Source organism: Callorhinus ursinus, unplaced genomic scaffold (genome assembly GCF_003265705.2).
Source record: "Callorhinus ursinus isolate GAN/ISIS: 27379988/994484 unplaced genomic scaffold, GSC_fseal_2.0 scaffold26, whole genome shotgun sequence".
In the NCBI taxonomy this organism is placed as follows: domain Eukaryota; kingdom Metazoa; phylum Chordata; class Mammalia; order Carnivora; family Otariidae; genus Callorhinus; species Callorhinus ursinus.
In genome coordinates this window covers 18942278-18956010 of record NW_027397088.1, presented here as the reverse complement: position 1 = coordinate 18956010, position 13733 = coordinate 18942278, and the positions used below count along the sequence as shown (strand labels likewise).

The window sequence follows — 13733 nt, the reverse complement described above, 5'->3', positions numbered from 1 at the left end:
GGCTCTGTTTGCAAGATAAGGGTGGTGATTTATTGACCTCTTCTAGCTCTGTAAGAGCGTCACCCTCCCTTTCTACTGACAACTTGGCATCAGCCGTTTTCCTCGGTTCATTCCCCCCTCCCTGCCCTGCACCCCCCAGCCCTTGCTAAGTCCTATCCAAGCCTCGCCTCTCATCTTCTCCCTGGAAATCACGGAGTGCATATCTTAACAGTCTGGCAGGCCCTGCTTCCTCTTGGCTGCAGAAGAAAATTCTGTGGTTTCTGTAGCAGGTCTTCAGAGGGTGATTATTTTTCCATTTCTGCAGGGACCTGAACGCATCATTCAGTGTGTTGTGAACTTACACCTTTCAGCGTCCCCAGGCAAAATCCAGTGCATCTCTAGGTAAGACATTGATAATGGAGACAATAGTTTTCTTTCTTGGGCTTGTAAGAGTTCCTGGTGACAGGCACACTGATGTCACACCAGATCAAAGCTCCCCGTAAAACACAATTTTTAAAAAACGAGGCCACTTCCTGCGTGTTGGGTTGAGATATGACAGCATAAAATGTAACCACTCAAAATTCCAAGAATTGTTTGAATAAGCAAAATAGAAGCTGTGATATAGAGACTGTGCCTTCAACCAAACGCCTTAGGTGCTGAAGCAGCTTTTTCATACACTCTCTCCTTCATTATGTCCAGTTTATTTTAACGACTGATTATTTCCCATCTTCGCCCCATATTTTTGATACACCGCCAAAGAACTTGTATTATTTATAACTTCTCACAGTGTCCAACCTCTAGTACAATGCCTGGAATTTGTAAGTGTTTAATAAAATAACTGTTGAATTGATGTATTAATTGATTACTAGTGAATCACACTGGTATAAAGCTATCATACTAGAAGCAACATAGGCATATATATTTCAGCCTGTTATGGGACGATTTGGAAACTATGCAGTTTTATACCAAATTATAGCATATTCATCTTTACTAAGGAGAGGGGTCAAACTAGAGTCTGTAAGAGTAGAAAAATAACTGTTTTAATAAAGCAAGTCCTGTCATTCATCACTAGGCATTTAATGTTGCCCACTGAGAAAATATGACAGCCGTTGATCAATGGGAAGAGTCCCACAGGTAGGAAAGAGTCCGTCAGCCGTCAGCTCAGGGTGTCCTCAGTTGTCCACCTCTCCTGGCATCAGGAAAAGTGATGGGATGGACTCTCAATATCAAGATTTGCGGTCCCGAGCACTATGGCTTCAATCCTAGGATTGGGGAAGCTCGGAGTTATAAACTGACACCTGAGCCAAAAGGCCAGTAAAATATGAATGTGTGTGTGTGTGTGTGTGTGTGTGTGTGTGTTTCTGTGTGTGTCTGTATATGTGGGTGAATTAGCTTGCTCTCTTGAACATGAAGCAGACAAATATATATATTCTTTAAAACTTTCCTTTAACTACCCTTGTATTTTCGATCTCTTTGAAGTCCGAGAACTTGGCTTGGGGAAGAGAAGAGCTGGCTACAGCGCTGTTAATGAAGACTTAATATGATGGCTTTGTCCCGATGCTCAGCAGTTCCTCCAGGACAGTCTCCGGGTGTTTGCCTGCAGGAAGTCCTAAAGTCAATGCAAATCAGGGCACATTCCCCACAGGCAGAAAAGAACTTCCCAACACTGAACACCAGGCTCTGGCTGTCATTGTTCCCAACTTGGCTGCAGTAACAATCATTTCTTGATAATGGCACTCTTTTAACAGAACCACCGAAGAGGTTGCAGATTTAAGTTGCCGGGTGGACATATCAGCGAAGGACAGGGCTCGTTCCTCTCCGATTGACTCTGCCCGATTTTCCTCACACGACAATTTCCACCTTTGGCTAGAACTGGAAGAACCACTAGGTCTTTTCGACACTGCTTTTCTCATTGCTGCCAAAGTGTTTATTGAATCCCTAACTAAAACCACTTGTGCTCTTGAACTTTCCTCTCAGGGGAAGGAAAAAAAAAGCGATTATTGTTTCTTTCTCAGAGGGACACAAAGAGGGATTACCACAGGAAATCCAGAGAGGCTTGAGAAGAGGAGCTTGTGTTGAGATGGAAGCCGGAAGCCCCCTCAGCCAACTGCCTCCAGGGAATTGGCAGCCGGGCCGGCAGGCATGAGACCCTCCACACCACGGAGCCCCCACGTGAACAGAAGAAGGCAGCGCCATCCACCAGGCCCTTCCATCCCTCAGCCACCCCCCACCCCCCAGAGTTGCCCGGGAATTCTGTGAATTGGTGCCTGTGGCGGTGACACTGATTTGTACCTGGGTATGAACTTAGACGAAAACGTGAATTGAACCCTTTCCTTGAGGAAGGAAACACTGCCAAATTTCACAGGATGAGATTCCAGCAGGGTGTATGGTTTTATGGGGTTGGAGTGAAATACCTCACAGAAAGGTTTCCAGTTCATAAAACCCTTTCAAAACATGTTCAGCCCTTTTAAGTTGAGGGGACATTATCATTTCTATCTCTAGCGTTTCTCTGCAAATGGAACTCAAATATCCTTTGGGGTGACTACACAGAGAACAGAAGAAAAGAACGAGGAGGAACTTGGACTGGAGATCTTCTCCCTGGAAAGGTCTCTTTCTGGTAGGATTGTGTGAGAACAAATGACATCAGAAAATAGCACGTCGGGATACTTCTGCCAGCTCCATATGGCCGGGCTTGTTTTCACAGGTATTTAACGAATTCAGCAAATATTTATTGAGTCCCTATCATGCGTGGGGTACTATTCGAGGCATTGGGGGGTACAGTGGTCAACAAAGCAGAGCGACTTCGGGGTGGCACATACATTCCAGAAGGAGAAAGAATCAACAAATAAATGATCAGAAAATATATTGTAAAATGTCAGGTAGCCATCACCGCTATGAAAGAAAAGTAAAGCAGGAGAAAGTGGGGTAGAAGGTGTGGGGTGACATTTTAGACAGTGTGTTTTGCAAAGGCCACTCTGAGGTGGTAACATTTGAGCAGAGGCTTAAATGAAGTGACCTATATGTTGAATTCAGAAAACCAGTTTTCTGTATTTTTGAGAGGGAGTGGGTGAGACTAAACTACTAAAAAGGTTAGGAAGTGATTTTGATTCAAAGATGCTCAGTTCAAATAACCATAAGACATGGCGTCCTGGTCTCCCACAGCGTGGCACCTTTCGTGGCAATTTGGATAAAGCTCTGAACATTTTCTTAGAGATTTTCTGATGTGTGTGGCTTAGTAACCAGTGTGGATTCTGCTGCCTTTCTGGCTTGACCTCTTTTTACTTGCTAGCAAGAAGCAGAAGCTAAAGGATTTTCTACCTTTCAGCCTGGGCAGAAAATTACAGAGAAGAGGAGGTGGAAGACAGAAAAACAAGAGATGAGCAAGAAAGGCACAATCCAAGTGAGTTCACGGTTTTGTTTTCTGCCTTCTATAGCTTTCTCACTGACATTTCCAAAGTAAATCTCTCTGCAAACTGCCTTCTCCTTTAGCAGCTGCAATAGAGTTTATTAAAATGTCTTCCCCTCCTGCAAGGTGCAAAGGCCATGTTGGCAGATTTTGAAACTTTCACATCATTCAGATAGCAATGAAGGTTTTAGGTTGGCCAACAGCAACATACGAACCAACGATCCTTCGCATGTGGGACGCTTGCATGGAATAAAAATTGGGTATCCTAATGTTTGGCAAACCTGTGCTTTAAATGGCTTATTTAGAGTTATAGAATATGAAAAACACCGATTTATTTTAAAAGAGGACAGTACCAGGACAGTTATTGACTTTTACTCCAGAATTACTCATTGTTTCAAATAGCTAGGTCATGTTACATGTTTAAATGGTTTCTGTGTCCTGGAAGTTCTTATCGTCTAAGCTAATGCTCATTCTCGTTTCGAAGGAGAACATTAGTGGGAGGTAAAACTTGCATTTGCCTACGTGGTGTATTCATGTAATTTTAGTGGTGTGCTGCTGTCCGAGGGCCATTCTGGGATTAGGGTATTTAGAAAACAACGACTCTGAACCCTGAGCTCAAGAATATCATATTTAAGTAACTGTTTCTGTCCAGGCCCTCTTCTGTTCGTGGTAAGCCCTGCAGGGTAGCTCACTTACCAAGATTCTTAGTTCTAGGTAAGGAAAGTCAGCAGAGATACCGAGCCAGATGGTAAATGGCAAAATGGGAGGCAGACTAATAATACTGTGGATAAGAGCATCACTTTTGGTGTCTGACATACTTGGATTTCAGTCATGATTCTTGTAGGTCTCAAATTCTCCAAACCTCAGGTTCATCTTCTGTAAAATGGTGCTACTTCATTGAGTCCTTTTGGGTTATATGCATAAAGTGCTTAGCCAAATAATTAACATTCGATATGTGTTTTAACAAATCCTTTACAAGTATTTTATAATACATACTAAATGACTTTCAAAATTTATGGAATTTACTTCTTTAGCAGTCGCCATGGTCTCTGGTTGTGATTATAGGTGCTCTCAGTGGTGTCAAATAGAAGCTCTTAGCTAATAGCCATGATTATGACCTTGGAGACCCCTAACTGTCCTTTCCCCTGAGTGCTCTCCATGAACCTGGAGTCGTCTTTGATATCGGACCGAGATCTTATTTTGTGTTACTCGACAAAATAATGATAACCAAATGTATTCCTTTCAAAGTCGGAAAGAAGGTAACTAGGGAGTGGAATAGAATGATAGCATTTCCCTTTAGGATTATGCCAAATTCAACTTAATTGACTTGAATTTTACTTTTCAAATTAAAAAAGGGTATAAACTCTGTTTTCTGGGTTGGCTAATAGGACAGTGGTGAAAGCAAACAATGATTATTTGTTTTCTGACATAGGAGTAATTAGCACTGGACTGAAAAGGGTTTGAGATGAAACCCAGATTCTTGACAAGTCAAGTTGTAGAAAGAGAGACAGCAGTAATTTTGAGGAAATGGTGGTGGTGAGTTGATTCGATTCTACTTTGAAAATTCTGATTAATTGTACATGGCTGTGCACATACATACACCACAGAAACAAAAATTCCTGGAATCTGAGTAAAATTCATTTAAGATTTATGTGTATAAAGTATAAGTGCTATTTAAAGAGAAGAATTGTAGCATCAGAGGTAAGAATGCTGGCTTCTGTTGAGAAGAAGTAAAAAGCAGAGATAAAAATGAGTACAATAGTAATCTTGGCATAATCTTTTTTTTTTTGTTTGAGAAAGCATAATCTTTTAAATTCTAATATATTAATAATACACTTTTTTTCTCAATAGATTCATATCATGGAAATCTATTTCTGTCTCTAAGTAAAGGCCTATAATTATATCAAACCAACACAATGATTTATTGAGTCCCTACTATGTGGTACGGACTCTGAGAGTCCCTTTACCTACGCTATTCAATTTACTCCTTTCAGCAACTCAAGAACATAGTATTATTATTGCTGTTTTGTAGATAGAAAAAATAAAAGAGGCCCAAAATGCTTACGTCTCCTAGACAAGATCATACAAGTAGTGAGACAAAAGCCTTGCATATGAAACCAGGCTTTTGATACGAAAGTCAATATTCAATATAATGTCTTCTACATAAGAACTGTTGGAAATAATTTAATAATCTTATATTAAAGCTTTCTCCATAGCTCTTTTAAAATAATGCTGTCAAAGTGTTCAAATGTGATTTGTGAATTAAATCTTTAATTTTTATTTGGTTCATCTTTAAAGCTTTTGCTCAGTAAATTTTTGTTGAATAAACATTAGAAAAGTAATTGCTTAATAAATTATTTCTTGGACACCTAGGACTATCTATCCGATGCCATAATCTCCCAAACGTGGGTCTCTATGGAAACTAGCTGAGGGGGTATGAGCTTAAAATTAGCCCCTCTCTAGCACAGTCGCCCTACCCCTACATCCACACACCTCCCCACCCCTCCCCCCAGTTGTCCACCAATTCTAAAGACAGAACTGACTGCATAATTTGCAAGGCCTGGTGCAAAATGACAGCGCAGGGCCCCTTGTCCAAAAACTAGCAAGAATTTCAAAACAGCAACAATAGAGCATTGAACCGAGCCCAGGGCCTTTCTGGGTTTGAGGCTCTGTGTGACTGAAGAGGTTGTACATCCAGGAAGCCATTCGGGTCTAAAGAGATGGGTGCTCCCTTTCACACACTTTACCTCCAAAAAGGAAAACAAAGACTGCTTTGTCTGTGCCCAGCCTTTGAGAGCATTACCTTAGTGCTTCTATAAGCATCTTGTTGAAGAAATTACTTTAGTTGGATGATAAGTGTCCCCTTAACTCCTCTCCTGTCCCCAGAGATGTGGTATTTGTTCCCTATGGTGTCTACAGCTTGGCTTGAGGGATTTCGTCCTTGGATCATCCCTGTTTGGTTTAGACGGGCAGGAACCATGCCTGTCTGATTTACCGTCCTATGCCCAGCACCCCGCCCTTGCCTGCCACATACCAGTTGCTCAATAAATCCTTGTTGAGTGATTGAAACAGCGAATGATTGAAAGGACATCGGAGGGGAGGTAGTGACACTTAAAATTCTTATGGCAGTGAATAAAATGGCAGAAGGATGATTTCTCTTCTCCAAAGTCTGCAGAAGATCAACTAAGAAAATGTTCAGTTCCTTTATTGTGAACCAGTGATGGCAGTACTCTCCACACCCACATATCTTGTTTGCTCGTTTTTGTGTTTATTTTCCCACAGGGAATTGCTTCAGCAAAAGCTGAAGTCAGGGAAGAAAGTGAGAGGATTGCAAGGTTTCTTTGCTTGTTCTGCCAACTGAAATGTTTTTATTGTGCTGCTGTTGGGGAACAGAATGAGTCTTGAAGCTAAGATCAGATCAGGGGAAGTTTGTGTGCATGCATGTATTTACACACACACACACACACACACACACACACACACACACACACACACACTCCTGACCCTCATCAGGAAATTACTTGAAAAATCAGTGAAATAGGGGTTGGATTTGGATCATGAAACCGATAGCACGCTCTCCGTGCTATGGAATTCACCCGAGTATATCTGAAAAGCAAGCAGACGAGTCCAGCAAACCTCGGGGACCTCAAAAAGCCACCAGTATACACAGAAGAGACTGAAGTTGATTTTTTTTTCTTTTTTCTTTTAAGATTTTATTTATTCATTTGAGACACAGAGATAGAGAGAGAATGAGCAGGGGGAGAGGGAGAGGGAGAAGCAGACTCCCCACTGAGCCAGGAGCCCCATGTGGGGCTCGATCCTGGGACTCCAGGACCATGACCTGAGCCGAAGGCAGACGCCCAACCATCTGAGCCACCCAGGCGTCCCCCGATTTTTTTTTTTCTTCTCTGCCCCTCACGTTCAGTCCAACAGCAGCGAATCCTGGGGAACTAAAAATATACGTGGTATACAGTAACTCCCTTCTTTCGCTCTTTCTATAATGTATACAAATCTGACTGATAAAAGGCTCAATTGACTCCGCAGCGAGCTGGCTTCTGTCTGATGGAATTTCACTCTGGAGTTTTCACAAGGAGAGCTGTTGGAGACTTTCTATCTCCCATCCGTCTCTGTGGGAGACGGAGCCTTATGAATCTGAGTGATAGCAATAAGCAGTCTGGGACATGTTGGTCGCTGTGTCTGCAGGTATCTGACAAGAGGAGGATATGATTATAGCAATGTGTTTGGGAAGTCTGGCTTTCTCCCTCAAAGCCCTCTTTATGCTAAGGTTACCTGGCATTGCATAAGAGCCAAGCAGGCAAATTAAATTCCTTCTATTCAGCCTTGCAGAGAGGTGAAAAAACTCATCTCTCAGCTGCCAGTATTTATCACCGGCTCTGTCCGTCGTGGCGGCAGGCTGCTGGGCATCTGATAGCCAGGCTAGTCAGGAACCACGTTTTTCATTTTTGTATTTATCTTGACTTTCTTTAATTCCTTCAGGATTGTCCAAATTAATTTAAGGTCCTGTGTTTGTGTAGACTAATTGCCATGGAGACTCCGCCATATTTGGCTTTGCCTTTCTCTGCCTCTAAGAGGACTTGGATCTAAGATGAGCATAGCATCAGGCATCTCTTGGATTTTTGAACAATTCATTTCTCACCTTTCACATTTAAATTTGGAGTTATTCAAATAATCTTGCTATCTTTGAAACCACCAACCTCGTAATCCCTGTACATTGTCCATGCGCCCATATGTTGGTCAGTATCATTGCATTGTGTTTGATTTGTTCTTGCCATGGTCAGCTTGACATGTAAATTTGTCAAAGCGAAGTTATGCTCACCAAAAGAAGAAAGATTTTCAAAATTGGTTCAGGTCATTGATTGGTCTGGCAAGCCTCCGTTGAACTTATAGTGTATAAAAACTTAATTATTATTATAATTATAAAATTATAAAGTTTGCAGATTTTGCTAATAGCTATAATTTCTCAGGTGAGAAAGCTACAGATTATCTAGCATCTGTAAGTAAATTCAAATCTCTGGCCCAGGAAATTAGAGCCGTGGGTTAGGTAGAGGACCTCCAGGTAAGATGCTATGATCTTTAAGAAATTGTGGATCAGGGGGGCAGTAGACTAGAGTCAGGCAAATGCAGTTCTTCCTAAGAGAGAAAGTTGTGGGGTATAGGAATGAGAGGGGGAGGGAAAGAGAGTGAAAAGAGCAAGGATAAAGGGAGGGTGATACACAGATGACATGCTCACTACATTTATTGAAGAACAGAAGTTGGGGAGAAACAACGATATTGTGAAATAGAAACTAATGTAGTTGATTGAAATGGAGAAGATGAAATTTCACACAAATAGGAGATCCCATATTTGAATCCTCAAAAGCCAATTGGAGTACAGTTGACTTCCAGCTCAAAATGAGCCATTTATTCATTGGCTTTTAAGCACCAACCCACATGCCAGGTACAATCTAAAGTGCTGTTTAAGAGAAAGAGCCAGAATTAGAGGGAGATTTAATTTAAGGTTTCATCAGTGGGATGGATCATGGGGGTATGTTCTCCAAACCGAGTCATCTGCTGCCCCAGTCAACCACATCCTGAGCACCGGATTCAATTCTAGCTGCCACATTCTACGAGAGACATTGGCAAATTGCCAGTGTTCAAAGCCCAGCAGTCCGCATGGCCTGGGAATTAGGGACCGTGACTTGTAACAAAGTGTGAAGGAACCAGGGACAAGTGGACTAGCAAGAACAGGGGGAGGCAGGGGCGCCTGGGTGGCTCAGTCGGTTAAGCGTCTGCCTTCAGCTCAGGTCATGATCCCAGGGTCCTGGGATCGAGCCCCGCATCGGGCTCCCTGCTCCGCGGGAAGCCTGCTTCTCCCTCTCCGACTCCCCCTGCTTGTGTTCCCTCTCTTGCTGTCTCTCTCTCAAATAAATAAATAAAATCTTTAAAAAAAAAAAAAAAAGAACGGGGAGGCAGTCTAGCAGTGGGTTTTCGGGGATAGTCCGACTTTATGGCTACTGTCTCAGTGTAATTGCAAATTGCGTTCTAGTTCACACCTAAAAAGTGCCCCAATTTGGACAATAAAAATATGATCTCTCTAATGATGACTTTCAAACATTTTAAGAGTTGTTTCAACGAGGTTGACTTGGACTTATTCCTTAACCAATCTCCTATTTGCATGTGACAGCAATGTAACTCAAAATATTTTAAGCAAATAAGAGGGCTTATTGGGGGGCGCCTGGGTGACTCAGTTAAGCATCTGCCTTCAGGCCAGGTCATGATCCCAGGGTCCTGGGACCGAGCCCTGCATTGGGCTCCCTGATCGGTGGGGAGTCTTCTCCCTCTGCCTCTACCCTTCCCCTGCTTGTACTCTCTCTCTCTCTCTCTCTCAAATAAATAAGTAAAATCTTTACAAAGAAAAAAAAAAAAGAGGGCTTATTGGTCCACATAACCAAATGGCGGGGAAGGCAGAAGCAGAGTTGCCCACAGAGGGAACTAGAACCAGGGTGTTCTTTTCTGTCTTTCTCCTTTCTCTCCCTTACTCTGCTCTCTACTTTTGGAACAGACTTCATATTCTCCTTCTGCTGTGGGGTGCTCCAAACCGCCATTTATCAAGCCTAGCAACCAGAGAGAAAAGGTGGCTCTTCACTGTCAGCTTAGCCAGAAAAGCTCTTGGAAAGGACTTTGCCTCACTGTGTCTGGGTCAGGGACAAGGTGAGGGGTAGCGCAGGGAGGCAGGCAGGGCAGACTAAAATAATAACCACTATAAACTGCTATCAGCCAGTGAAAGGCACACAGAAACAGACTCCAGCTCAATGTGATTATAGAGGCCACCTCCTGAAGATGAGCTTCTGATCACTGGAGGTGTTTAATTATCAGGTGGGTGACATTGTAAAAGGGTTCATGGTTTGAGTTAAGAATTTGCCTAGGCAATGTTTAAATTTCCATGCAATCCCAAGATACCTTCCTTCCATAAATTTTCCTTACGTTTTTGCATACTTCGTTACAAAGAATTGAAGTTGCTAGTATAAGAAATGAAATAATCACCACTCTTAAAAATTGCATGGAATTCCAAGGGACCCAAAGATTACAGCAAAACTATTGGAACTGACCCAATAAAATTACATAATAAATTTAAAGCGCATTCTCTAGGGATCTTTTGTGCTCTGCAGTTCTGTGATTTCACACAGCCAGTCATAGCAAAGGGAGACCACTTGCTTCTGTAGTACTGAGCATAACTCAGATTATCCAAAACTGACTTTGAGTACTAGAGGCAAGATTACTGGCAATGGTGAGCTATATAGTCAGGAAATAAAAATATTAATTGGAGATTTCACAATATCTCTCTGAACACTTTATTCAGTCTGTTCTCGACAATTACAAAGCAGAGGGACACTATAGTGATATACGCTCTATTACACAGAAATATATGCTATTTTTATATTCCAGTGGGAGTATATTCTTCAAACCAAGTAATCTGCTAACCTGATCAACCACATCTTGATCACTGGATTCAATTATATATATATATGTAAATTGTGTATATAATTGTATATGTGCTGTATTATGTGCTGAGTAATGTGTGCGTGTGTGTGCGCGCGCGCGCGCGAGGTACTTGGTGCTGTATTACTAAGGCTGTGTAGGGGAGGGAAAGTTTTCTTCTACCCTTTGGGGTCCCTGGCTGGGACTAAAAGCTAAACTGACAAAGAGATTAACAGGAGAAAAGCATACACATTTATTTAATATAAGTTTTATGAGACAGCGGTGCCTTCTGGAGGAAATGAAGACCCAAAGAAAAAGCTGTGTATTTTTATGCTAGCTTTGATAAAGGGTGAAGTCACGGAGGAATATGATAGGTTAAGGAATATGAGGTAGGTGTAGTAACCTGGGGGAAGCTTAGCAAGCCCTGTTTGTTCAGATTCTTCCTGGCATCCCTTTGTCTTCAGAGATAAGGATGCTCTTTTCCTCTGGATATAGGCAGGGCAACCTTTCACATCAGGGTTTTATGACCTGTTTCAGGGGAGAAGAGCAGGAAGGTAATAAAAGTGAACTCCCTGCTTTTGCTGTATTTTCAGAACTCCTTCAACTTAAAATATTTAATATGCCAAGGTACCATACTTTTGGTAGCAAGTCCTGAACCCCATCATTCCGCCATCTGAAACTTCTCCCCAAATTTCACAATTCAGAAACTGAGCAGATTTCCCCATAACCCATCAAACTAGTCTCTTAGTCTTGGGTATTTCCGTGAAAACAAAAGAAAAACAATGCTTCGTGGTTAGGACAAACTAGAAACTCAGTTTTTAAGTCCAGAAGGCAATAAGTCAAGAAGATTTCTAGATTTTGGACTCAAAGCATCCTCTGGAGTGAAGGCAGGTAGGAGCAATCTAACAGATTTTTTTGGTTTGCAGTTTGAATGCCTCTGGTGATGTCATCAGGCTGGACAGTTTCAGTTTGCAGAGCCAAAGGAAAACCGGCAGTTTTAACTTTTAGTGATTCCAAATCAGAAGGGTAGAAGAAAAAGTGGAAATGTTCATTTGGAGAATTGTAGCCAGATATCAGAGAAAATTAGAAGAATTCAGGATCCAGTCCGGTGTAGAGATAGGTAACAGAGCCTGAAAGACAATGGGCAAAAAGACTACAATTTAATACCCAAAGGACTGTGTTATAGATTTCCATTAAAATATAATTTTTTTTCTCTATAGTCTCCTCCACTTTTATCAAAGATGATCAAAGTAAGACTAATTGTTTGTAAAATAAATCTAGTCTCATTTAATTTGGTCTGATTCCTTGTGTAAGTGCAGGCAAAATAATTGATCACATCAACTTTTTTGCGGGGTTCTGTTTTGCTGGAACTTTTCATAAAGAATCTCAGATTGGACTTTTAAAAGCCTCTTGAGGCTTGCAAGCCAAGCCAAGGATTTTCCATCAGACTAGGCCTGTAATACCTGTGAATTTGGGTGAAGATAGAAACCCTGAAAAAAAGGCATTAGGTGTTTTTTTCAAGGCGTTTTGTTGCTTCCATAGGGTCAATAGTTTCCTAAAGGTGCCTGGTCATATCTCATTCTATGCACATCATTCTCAAATATAACATTCCAGTCAAAGCCTTGATAACATAAACAATGTTTCCAATTGCATCCTGTTACAAGGACACAAAATCTACAAAAATAGATTGTTGAACTTCTGCAGATAACTCTATTGCCGTGAAAATAAGAATACTTACTAAGAGTTTCTGAATTTTGGAGGGACCAGGTAGGAAGAAAAAGTAATCATTTCATCTTTGTTCACAAAGGCATACTTTACCAAACTCCAGGAAGTTACAGATAGCTTCAGAGAAAAAAGAAAAAGGTTTCCTTAAATCTGGAAAACAAAACACTAAAGAACCAGTAAAACCAGTAATGTTTCAAATAAAAAGTTATAAAAATTATAATTATCCTCATCAGTCTACTCAGTTCCCTGTAATTAATTCTTATTCTGCTTGATCTTGAATTAGCATTTCTGTGAATTCAACAGCTTCTTCATCAATTCTAGAAATTCTTGTTCAGTCCATTGGAATGGTCTCAACATTATGCCAGTGATTCTCTCATGGAGCATTGTCACCCGTAGCTCATTGCAAATGCTTTCACAGTCCGAGTAAATCAATAACTGTCTGTGAATGACAAATGGCTTAAAAATGGCCATGGTTAAGGATCTGATAAGAGTTCATTCGATAGGGAAATTTAGTTATTTCCATGACATACAACATTTTAATGTAGTAATTGGGCAATGAAGGTACGGACAAATGTCTATGAACTTCATGTAGTTTCTAGAATATCCATACACCTATGACCTACAAAGCTTTAGCATCACTTCCTATCTGGTAATTCTTCACATGTAATTTAACATACCAAATAAGCGTAATTAATGTTCCCATCTCTCTTTTACGTGGTAAGAGAAGAATCTTTTGAGATTTTCCAGGGACCCTCTGAGAAATCTCAAAGTTAGTTTGAGGTCAAAAAGACTCCATTTGGATGTTGATTTGGGGAAACTGTACATAATGTCCAAGGTCAGACTTCACAGAATAGGATCACACCTCATTATAAAATGAGATTTATACACAATGGAATATTATGCAGCCATCAAAAGGAATGAGATCTTGCCATTTGCAACGACGTGGATGGAACTGGAGGGTGTTATGCTGAGTGAAATAAGTCAATCAGAGAAAGACATGTATCACATGACCTCACTGATATGAGGAATTCTTAATCTCAGGAAACAAACTGAGTGTTACTGGAGTGGTTGGGGGTGGGAGGGATGGGGTGGCTGGGTGATAGACATTGGGGAGGGTATGTGCTACGGTGAGCGCTGTGAATTG

At 41.3% G+C, this 13733-nt stretch overlaps 1 long non-coding RNA gene across 1 annotated transcript in view; it reads left to right on the top strand.

The window, feature by feature from the left end:
• The first annotated feature begins 1880 nt into the window (after positions 1-1880).
• Positions 1881-13733, top strand: part of LOC141370138 (uncharacterized) — a 157335-nt gene continuing 145482 nt past the window's right edge. The window contains exons 1-2 of the long non-coding RNA XR_012373907.1: positions 1881-2683; positions 3305-3379. This is a non-coding gene — a long non-coding RNA (uncharacterized lncRNA). The remainder of the gene's footprint in view (positions 2684-3304; positions 3380-13733) is intronic.